Raw genomic sequence first — 10,750 nt, 5'->3', positions numbered from 1 at the left:
CCCAGCAAGGAGAATAGAAGATTAGATGGGGGGAAAAAAAACTCAAAACTGAATAATTAGTATAAGGAAAATCAAAGACATTTTGCCAGGTTTATTGCCTGCTGATCCTATTTCTTTCCAACAAATGTGAGAAGCTATTTGCTGTGTCAGTGTAGATGTTTCACACTCAAAAGTATATTCACTCTCTTTGATCACAGCTCTTTATCGCTGAAATGCATGCTATGAAGTCGGCTTTGAAAACTGTCTTAAAATGCCTGCCCTAAACAAATGTGAGGTGATAAACTGAGTTGAATTCTCCTTTATGATTTATTCTCCTTCAGCCTTGATAATCTCTGAAGGAGATATCAGAGTTGCTAAAGTTACTTGCTAATCTCAAGTATATTTAGAAAGCAGACTTTAAAACTCATCTTTCCAAAGCAGCCCTAAACTCTTGAAATTGCTATCAAAAACCTGCAGTAAAACAGTCATCCATCCATTCTCAGCTCTTGTCACAGTAGCTCAGAAAGATATATAGTGGCGCGGACATGCTTTGAAAGAAAGCCAGGTTTCAAAGAAGGCCATCTGCATGTGACGCTTGTTCTGTTTTCATGGGCTGAAATAATGCCTGCTTCTATTTTCTTAGTTGCTTTGTGTGTGCCTACGAGTGGCTTTTTATAGCGCCTGCTTGAAACTGGAGTGGAAGAAAAGTTATCTTGAGTACAAGATTGGAGTTATGCCAATTGGCATATTCGTGTTTTTGCCCCAAAGGGCAAGATTCTTCATAATGTGATAATTGTCAATAAATTATCATATTCTGCTTCTATCTCATCTGCTGTCCTTACACGCTTCCTTCTTTTTTCTCCGTACAAGACTAATTTATCTTTCCAGTTTTCTCTGCATGTCTTGAGCTAAATTTGCCTCTAAAAATTCCTGAAGGTGATTGATATGAAATGTTGAGTTGTACTTTTGAATATAGCTTTCAGTGCTGGCACAGAATATCTCCAAATCCCCATGTTTTAAAGACTAATGAGAGGTGGGAAAATTATCAAAAATAATGGGAAAGCAATGCCACTGATCTATTTCAGAAAGCAGGAATTGCCTCTTTAAGGGACAACTCACATTGTATATTTGGTAAGAAAACAAGCCACAACTGCTTTAGTGTGACTACGCAACTTCAAAGTTAGCCAAAGGCTGAATTATTATAATTTAGTTTCATGGAAACTTCCTTTGAGGCTCAGACCAGATCTCCTATGTCCTTTCTCTGAAACAAACAAACAATCACTTTAAGTTACTTGTGAAGGACAACAGCATCAGCCTCTAACAGATCTGGTAGAGGAGTACTGGCAGAGCTAGAAAGGTAATGTCTGCAGGTGAGCACTTTTGCTGGATTGCCAGAGAGCCTGGCCAGGGCCTGCACAGCTTCAGGGATGGACAGCCTGAAGCTTCATAAAGTTGCCTTATTCTGTTCTGCTCTTGCTCTGTTCTGCTCTTATTTAAGCAAAACTCTTCCTCTGAGGCAGACTGAAAGTTCCTCACAGAGAACTGTTTTGCATATTTGAGCGATACATCACTTAGTTATGTCAAAATTTCTCAGGACTGTAAAGCTCATAGCTAGCCTAAATCTGTGAATCTACTGCAGTATTTTAGCTTCTTCCCAGTTATAAGTAGAGAAAAATTTATATAGATAAGACCCATTAAAAGTGACTGTTTCTCTTACTGGTGAAGAAGAAGCAGTTTTTCATCAAGATGGTTGAGAAGTTTGTGACATTTTTTAGCTCTTGGACCATAGACCATAGGGTTTGAAGGCTTGCAATCCCAGGACCTCTCTCTCTGAAAAATGAAAAAATATTGCTGTTCTGTCTTCTAGTCAATAGGACAGTTTTTGGTCACTGAAGCAGTACATACCTTTGAGACAGCTGATGTTCTGTTGATTAGAGATTTGAGGAATCAAGGGAAAGACTTAAAAGCAAGTGGTATGTAATGGAAAACTAATGTATCCATCAAAGCATAGTCGTTATGGGAAAGGTCTCTGGACCTCATGCTGCACTGGTGATGGGGACTCTGACATATCTATGTGGGACTGATGAAAGAGGAATTGTGAGAGATAACCACGACCAGTAGTGGCTGTATATCAGCAGCAGTATGCTGCAGGACTGCACTCTTAGCAAGGGGTAGGCTCTTCTCCCTGCACACCCTTTGCAGGAACAACTCCTTAAGTAAACTCTCTGTTTATAGGTCTTGCTGAAAATGCTATCCTGTGGAAGCAGATTTCTTGCTTTTCAGAACAAACACCGAGGACAATGAGACCTACACAAAGCCATTAGCATTCAGTGCTGAGCTATGCCGATGCTCTGGAGAGCGGATGGTCATGCCCCTTTCTTATTGCTGATGACTAGTTTCCAGCAGGGATAGCACTGGTGATGGATTGCTCAGTGCTGCTGTCCCAGCTCCCACACCTTATCTCTGCAGTCAATGCACAGTATCTCGGGCACAGCTCAGGAAGGTGACCAAGTGGTTCAGAGCACTGCAAGATGGGGGAGGGCAGGTAGATCAGAAAACAGCAGCAGACATGGAGAGCAGGCACGTGGATGCAAACATGTAGCTTTTGTTTCCAGATACTTGCAGTGTCAAGTTATTCTGGCAAGACCAAAATTACAGCTCAGTTATCACTGGATAAAAAAGAATTGGCACCAACACCCTGCAAGCACTTGTGTGAGGTAACCAAAGGTGAGATGGTGACAGATTTCAGCTGATAACTTGACTGGAGATAGGGAGTGCAAAACAGCAGAGCAAAGCCAGGCTGTGAGGAATGCACATGCCTGAGCCCTGCGTGGGTGCTGGGCTGATGTTCCCGGACTTTGTGGCTCTGTGTGCCTGCATTGCCACATTTCTGTCCTCCGCTCATTCCTAAAAAAACAGCAGGTGCTATGCAAGAAAGAAATGCTTATCCCTGGGGAACATAATCCAATGAAGGGCAGGCCTGAAAAAACAGAGGTGGGATGAAAGTGATAGGGAAATCAAAAGGGAATAAAATAAAATAAAATAAAATAATGTATAACATAAAATAATAAAATAGATAAAATTAAATAAAAATAAAATTAAAAAACCTTTATATACTTCGGAATCTAAAGTATCTGCTCATCCAGAAACAAATTACATGGTTTTTCTGCCTGTAGCCCTCACCAGGATGTACGATGCTATGGCTCGATATGTTCAAACAACACTGCAAAGCAGAGCAGGGCAGAAAGCCAGAATGAGCTGGTTTCCTTGGGAAACCAAACCCACATTCTAGGCCCTTCTGCTGGGTCCCAGCTCCATCCTTGGGAGATCTCTTTTACCTTTCTGTGGCTCAGTCTGCTGTCTGAAGGTGGCCCCCCAGCACACTTTCCTCAAGTGATTTGATTTGTCCAGTCAGGCTGTGAATGTCTATGAGCAGGGACATCCAAGCTCTCATTTTGCACATGAATCATACCTAGCAACAGCTGGAGGCCCTCTGTTTTCTGCTCTAAGTGCATGTTTACTTGAGTATTTTGGTTTGCTTCAGTAGCAGCAGAGGGAAACACAGCAGCTGCGGCTCTGAAATGTTGAGGCTGTGGTTCCTCTGGAGTTGTTTGTTAGTACTGAAGGAGAGGAAAACATAGTTGAGGATTAATGGGCTTTTGTCTTCACAAGAATATAGCAGGGAAAGAAGGAAGAGGAAAGAATAAGCAGACCAACAATAGCTGAGGTGGACGTGATGCTGAGAGCACCCTAGGACCTGCAGAAACATGGTGCTCTCAGAACAGACCTCTGACCCTGTTGCCAAGACTTCTTCATAGCACCTCAATAGATGCCTGTAATTCTTTTAATCATAGTACTATGGAGTGGAGATTATTAATATTATTCACAATTTACAGATGAGAAAACTGAAGCACAAGGAGGAGAAATGTCTGGGCCAAAACTGTGAGTGTATTACTTGCCGTGGTGGGAATATGGGCACCCAGGTTTCCAGCCTGACACATTTATCTGCTTTAAACTGACTGTGTTCCACTGAAATTTGTATTCAGTTTTGATTGAGCATCATGGAACTGAGGGAACATGAGGAAGATGCAGCCTCATCCAGCTGCAGGAGTGCCCATCCTGCGTCTGCTCCGTCACACAAAGGAAAGACTCCTGCTGCTCAGGATTGGGCACAAACAACCCAAATTCCCTTTAACTGACTCACCAGCAACAAAAACCTCAATGTCATCAGTACTGCTAATCTTCCTGGAGAGGTAAGGTTTGAAGAGATAGGCAAAATTCTTTATACAATGAATTGAATGCATTGAAAAAGGAGAATGGGTAAAATCTGGGACATAGAACAAGAGAAAATGGTTTCAAAGTAAAAGAGGGGAGATTTAGATGGGGAAAAGAAATTAAAAAAAAAAAAAAAGAAAGCTTTTCACAGTAAGGGTGGTGAAGCACTGGAATACGTTTCTGAGAGAGGTGGTGGATGCACCATCCCTGGAGGCACTCAAGGTCAGGCTGGAGGGGCTCTGAGCAACCTGATCTACCTGCAGTTGTCCCTGTTCATTGCAGGAGAGCTGGATGAGACGACCTTTAAAGGTTCCTTCCAACTCAAATGATTCTGTGATAGATGTTTTTGACCAGGGCAAGAGTCACGGCTTTTATATCAGCTGCGAAGGGACAGAGCACAACCCTCTAAGAGCTATGAATTCAATCTGTTGCAGCATTATAAAAACAGGATTTTCCAGGCTTGCTGTGATCTCCCTGCAGAGTTACAGTGGGGAGGATGAAGGTTGGGGGTGCTTCATGAAAATTTCTGTCACCAGACTCTTGTTGCTGTTTATTCCTATTGCACTGACTGTTTGGTTTCACCTGTCTCTTATCTGCCATCTGTTCTGGCAGTAGATATTGTTGTATAAGCAAGATCAGAGCTTTCAAAAAGTGTCCTCAATTTTATTTATTTTTATTATTTTTCTGATATGCAAGCTGAAACATACAGGTATATTTCAGACTTCTAGAACAAGTCAGCTGTCCCAGAACTGGAATCAGGCTTTAATTTAACCTTCTTAGGCACCATTACATCAATGAGCTATCATTTCCCAGAATGAAATGTACTTTTGAAGTTACATATATGTATTACATACATATACATATATACATTATTATTATTATTATTATTATTGTTTCTCTGCATCCATGGTATCCCAGGAAAAGGATGCAAAATGAATGGAGAATGCCATTGCCAGGACCCCAGTGCTTAAAGCCAAGATGCAAGAGGGATGTCAGTTCTTAGGCAGTGCCAATGGTGCAAGTTAAAGTATCTCTTATGTGAAAGGACTTTGGGTAGCAGAAGGGGTGTGTTGGGTACTGAAGAGGAAATTAAGTTGCTTGCCTCATCCAAAACCTCTTGATTTAAATCACAATTGTTTTTCTGTCTATAACAGATTCTGCAGACATGACAGGAATGAACAACCTGCTCCTTGTTCACTTCCCTGAAGGTATTTGTGCAAACAACTCACTTTAACGTTGTTTTGCTTATCAGCATGTAACCTTGGACTGGGGTGTTACATACTGAGATCTCTCCCAAGGAGTGATGCTGTGATACTGATGTGTTAATGATGGTGCCCTGCCAGGGAGGTGTCAAATACATTTCTTCAGGAAAACAAAGGGAAAGGTAATTGCACAACACACAAAGGTTATTGTAATTTTCTTTAATGGCTGAATATTCCCCAAGGTTTTATTTAAACAGAAAGGCAATGGGCAAAGCCATTTGAAATGCATAGCGATATCAGTTCAGAATGGAAAATTAACCAACCACAGCTATAGGACAGTGAAGGTTGCAGTAGGAAAACAAAGAAGAAAACCCCAAATCCAGATAATTATCATTTTGTTCCTAATTAACCCTTGTGTTCAGTTTCTGCCCAGTTTTCCAGCCCTAAGGCAGAATGCACTTGCAAGACGGATGCCAGTTAATCCAGTTTGAAGAGTCCCATTACATTTGAAGCACAAGAACATTGCCTGAACTTGAAAATAAGTTGAAAACTACAACAATCTGCTGTTAGATTTCTTATTTTTAGATCAAAGGAATGAGATATGTGACCACAAAGGAAACTCCACCTGCACGCTTCACTTCTAAAGCTGAGGACATTATTTTTCTCTTAAAAGGCACCACTCCCCTATGTAAAACAATTTAGACAAGCTTTCAGAAAGTCAAGCTGACCTTTGCAAGCCTCTGCAAACTCTCTACTGAGTAATACTGAAACTTTAGAAGTTTAGAAGTTATTTGCTGGTCTTTGTAATAGACAACTGTTAGAACTATGTTTTACTGTGCTTTTTAACAAACGTTAACAACTTTCCTTCAAATGGTACTGACCTGCCAAATCTCTGACTTATTTACTTACACAGAAGACCTACCACAAAAAAACAAACAAACAAAAAAACCCCCACCAAAGTTCTCTCCAGAAAGTGTAACAGGAAAATGTGACTCATAATTTACCCAATCTACATGTTAGGGAGGAACAAACAATCCTGCAGGAAAAGGGGAGAAAAAAGAGTTTACCCAGCCCCTGACTTCATAACATTGAAATAAATCTTATGTGTCACTGATGATCAGAGATCAGAAAGAACATCTTGAACAGGAGAGGAAGTAATTAATAGTATGAGTTCATTATAGCTCTCCACTTATCCATCATTTCTTCCCAGAAAAAAAAAAAAAAAAAATCCTTTGCCAAAGCTCAGAAGCATATTCTACAGAGCAGAAGGAATAATAGGAAAATTAAATCCACGCATTGAACTAAAGCATTTCCCTGCTTGAAGTTGCATTAAATCCACATCAAAGGAGCAAGCAATTGATCACGTGTCACAGGACAGGATGGGGCTGCTACGTTAGCACTGAGTTAGGTTGCTCCCTCTCCTGCAAGGAAGAAAACTGCATTTCAAACCAGTCATTTCTAATAAGAGACAAAATCTGTATTCATCTATAGGTCAGGTCTTCAGTGTGATTCACTTTCTCGGTCTCTAAGTCACAATGATGTGACTGGAGCTCTCCAGCAGTTCTGCAATTACTCCCCAGCCACCGTCCTTCCAAACATCAGATGAAAAGTACACAGCAAAGCTCCCTCTTCCTCATCCTCATCATCACTGGGGAGAAGACCAGTGTCATGAGCCACATAACCATGAGAAAGGCACACAACCTGTGACCAGAGAGGGCTACTGAAGAGATGTGATGCTCCTTTTCAAGAGGAATGTGCTCCTTTTGCCTGAAATATTTATCAAGAAATGAAAGGTGCCCAAGGGAAAGCCTTTCCCAACACTAAGGCCTTTGTAAACAAGTGCTTAATGTAAAATCAAATAAAATAAATTTTAAAAAATTAAAAAATTAAAAAAAAAACAAAACAACACACAAGCAAAATCATAACATGAAACAAAAAATCCCCTGAACTAAATGATGTGACTGTGGTTCCATGACATACTACAGGACCATCTGTTAGAAAACTGCCAGTTCCTTCTAGTGCTCCAGACTGATTATTTGAGATAAAACTACAAAATAATTCAATAGGAAACTGTTAACCGAGGTTTTTTTGTCCTTGAGGTATAGGCACTTATTCCTTCAGTTTCATTCTTACATGATGTATTTTACTGCCCCCGCAACTCACAGTCTGACTGAAAACAAACTAAACATGTCCAAAATAAAAGGAAGAAAAAAAAAAAAAAAGGAAAAAAAAAAAAGAGAACAAGCCTAGGATAAAAAGACACTGATAGTGATAAAGATGCATCTTTAAGAGGACACTCTAAAAATGAAAAAAATGCACATCTCATAAGAACTGCAACTGAGACTTTTCACATCAGAGATATCAGACACTTAATATCACAGCATTAACTATTCATGATGAGGATATATGGAACAGTTCAATAAATGATGACATAAATTTTCAAGATACGCAAGAATACTATGGGGAGGAGAGAGAGGGGAAAACAAGAAACAAACAAACAAAACTAAATGCCCTTTCTCTTACACAGATCAACCATTGGCTTTGAGTTTTCTGTTAAAGACCAAAATAGCATAGCATTGAAGATTACACATACATCCCGGTTCTCAAAACCATATTTTCCTAATTCTCTTTTCTGCTTCGTTTCTCCTGGATCTACATTGATCTCTCATCTCCTTTGTCAGCCTCAGAAGAAGGTGAAATCTGTAATAAAAATGGCACTGAGAGCTGGCATTGAGATGATTCAGGTCATTCATTTGTAATTATGTGTGGCATAGTACGTGCATGTTGAGAAGCTGCATTGTATCACACGGGGAGACTGCAGTCGTCACAGGCATGTGCAGCACAGAAGATGACTATTCTAGGAAGAAATATTTATGGTAATGGTGCTGTTAGGTGTTTAAATAACTATTTTACATGTCTGGAAGTCTGTTACTATGTCTGTTATATTTTCTTGACCTCTGTTCATTCCCGCTGCTCTCCTTATGCATGTATCAAGGCACATTCAGAGTTCTTAATGAAATTTAGGATTTTTTGACCTGTCAGAATTACCTGGAATAGCAGTAGGTGTAAGATTTGAGCTTGCTATAATTTTTCTTTCTTTCTTTCTTTTTTAAATTTGTTTGCACTATATCAGAGAAGAAAAGAGATGTCAGTCTTTGGATAGGGCATCTGGATTTGACCATAAAGCATTAGCTGGATTCAGTAGCACCAAACCTGTGGATGTGAACTCTTCTATTTCTGTCTTTGATCAGGAGGGTGCCTGCACCCTCTGTAAGGCTTCCCACATGCAGAATGATGCACAAGAACCTTGCATTACCAATTATAGTTTTCAGCTACTGGACTCTGATGTAGTGGTGAACTGATTACATGTCATTCAAAGTGCATGCTTAACTTCTAAATGGCAGTTTAGAATATCCACAGCATAACGATAAGTAATTGCTATCTAGGACAGCCCAATGCCTCATCCCATGCTGTTTGAACTGTCAGACTGCTGAGAAGCCCAGGATTTTCCACTGGAAAAATGGACTTCAAAATACTGCAGAGATGCAAGTTCATTCCTTTTCTGGATCTGCATTATCAGTGATCTGTCCAAATTTAGTTTAGGTGATGAAGATGTGTTGAAGCTGCCTTAACAGTAGGAGGTAATTTGTTTTGTGTTACAAGAGGTGAGGGGCAGGGAGTTAATTTATTCATTTAGAAAAAGAATCGATTAATGCCCGAAGCATATGTTTACCCTTGTAGGGAGCAGCTTAAAAAGTAAGATCCTTTCTTTAGATTAAAATAGGACTTTGAGGAAATATAGAACTTCTGCTGGATTTTAATTGATTCTCTATCTGCATCTTAGGGATACCTGCATACCTACTTCCTTTGAAGTTATTGTTGAGGGACCTAAAGGCTAAAGCTGCAAGGTAATTATTGATTGTTACGGAACCATATTAAATAAAATTCTCCCTTTATTTCTTCTTTATTGACCCTCTGCACACAACACCCAATTGATTTTAAATAGAGCAACCTACAGATAGAAAATGTTTAAACTTTCCAAAGACTTTTTAAAACCTCCTTCACAAGAAGTTATTGAAGAAACTTGTCAACCATCACGAGGCAAAGTAATGATGTGTTATATAGCCTATGTGGCAGAGAAATAGAGATAAGTAGCTATTTCTCACTGTTGACAGAGGTTAATACTGGGGTGACCTAGGCACCAGTGTTAGGTCCGGACTGAGGATATTCTACCTACACATTAAAGAACCGTAAGGGGTGAAAAGCAGGGTGACTATTTCTCCTTTATTATTCTAGTTTATTGAGGCTAGTGATTTGGAAAGGCCTGGCAAGCCTGGGGAAAGTGCCAGATGCAATGAATCTGCAGATAGAAATGACTTTTGTCGTTGCTGTAAATTAAGGATTTTGCCTCTGCTCCTTAACAAGAGCTGAAATATTGTTTTAGGATTATTATATTTCTGTTACTGCTGTTAGGCAATATTTTCTGCTGCTTCAGCTCTCTTCAGGACCAGGAGAGCATTAATGCTAATGCAAGAAAAGAGGCTGGGGTTTGGTTTGGGGCAGGAGGAGGAACCTGTCTGTTCAGCAGCATTCTCTACTTCAACCCTTCCATCCAGCTGCACTGCAAATTATTTGTCTGACGATCAAACAAAATCTGTCATTTGAGGAAATTGGCTCTCGTGAAGCTCAGGAGAGCCACTAGGCCAATTGCTTCTTGGTGGAAGTAGCAGCTATCCCCCTTGTTCTTCCATTCTCTGGGTATCTGTAATTCTCCCACCACAGCTGCAACGATGGCAACAGACCTGTAAAAGGTTTGACAGCTCATACCACTCTATCTCTTATCACTTGCATAAGGATCTTTCACAGCAGTTCCCGGTACATTAGCCTTTGAATAGCAATTTTCTTCCTCTTCTGTTGTGGTTCACAAAAACCCACCATCCAAGGCCTGCAAGATTATATACTAACAAGGAATTTAACACCACTTACAGAAAACCTGGAGGTGATGGCTGTGAAAAATGAAGTCATTTGCAGCCAGCCTACACAGACACTGCTGCCACTGCTGGCTGTGAGAGGGAGCTGTAGCAAGGACAGGACACTAGCAGGAGAACAAAAGCTCTGTCACTCCACATTGGTTAACCTTCAGCCAAATAGATTCGGACTTTCTAACCTCTACTGGGACTGACTGTTACAAAAGAAAAGAGTTTAGTGCAGGCTTATTGTGTTGAAATATATATCTGCCTTCATTATTTCTCTATCAAGCACCATTGGACTTGGTGACTGGTTCTTAAACTTCT

At 40.2% G+C, this 10,750-nt stretch overlaps 1 long non-coding RNA gene across 1 annotated transcript; it reads left to right on the top strand.

Annotated features, from left to right (window-relative positions):
• Positions 1-3,193: 3,193 nt before the first annotated feature.
• Positions 3,194-7,700, top strand: LOC104911984 (uncharacterized). The gene is made up of 2 exons (XR_014884619.1): positions 3,194-4,232; positions 5,409-7,700. It is a non-coding gene; the product is annotated as an uncharacterized LOC104911984 (long non-coding RNA).
• The last annotated feature ends 3,050 nt before the right edge of the window (positions 7,701-10,750 follow it).

Source organism: Meleagris gallopavo, chromosome 1 (genome assembly GCF_905368555.1).
Source record: "Meleagris gallopavo chromosome 1, MGAL_WU_HG_1.1, whole genome shotgun sequence".
NCBI classification, from domain to species: domain Eukaryota; kingdom Metazoa; phylum Chordata; class Aves; order Galliformes; family Phasianidae; genus Meleagris; species Meleagris gallopavo.
This window is presented reverse-complemented; position numbering and strand designations above follow the sequence as displayed.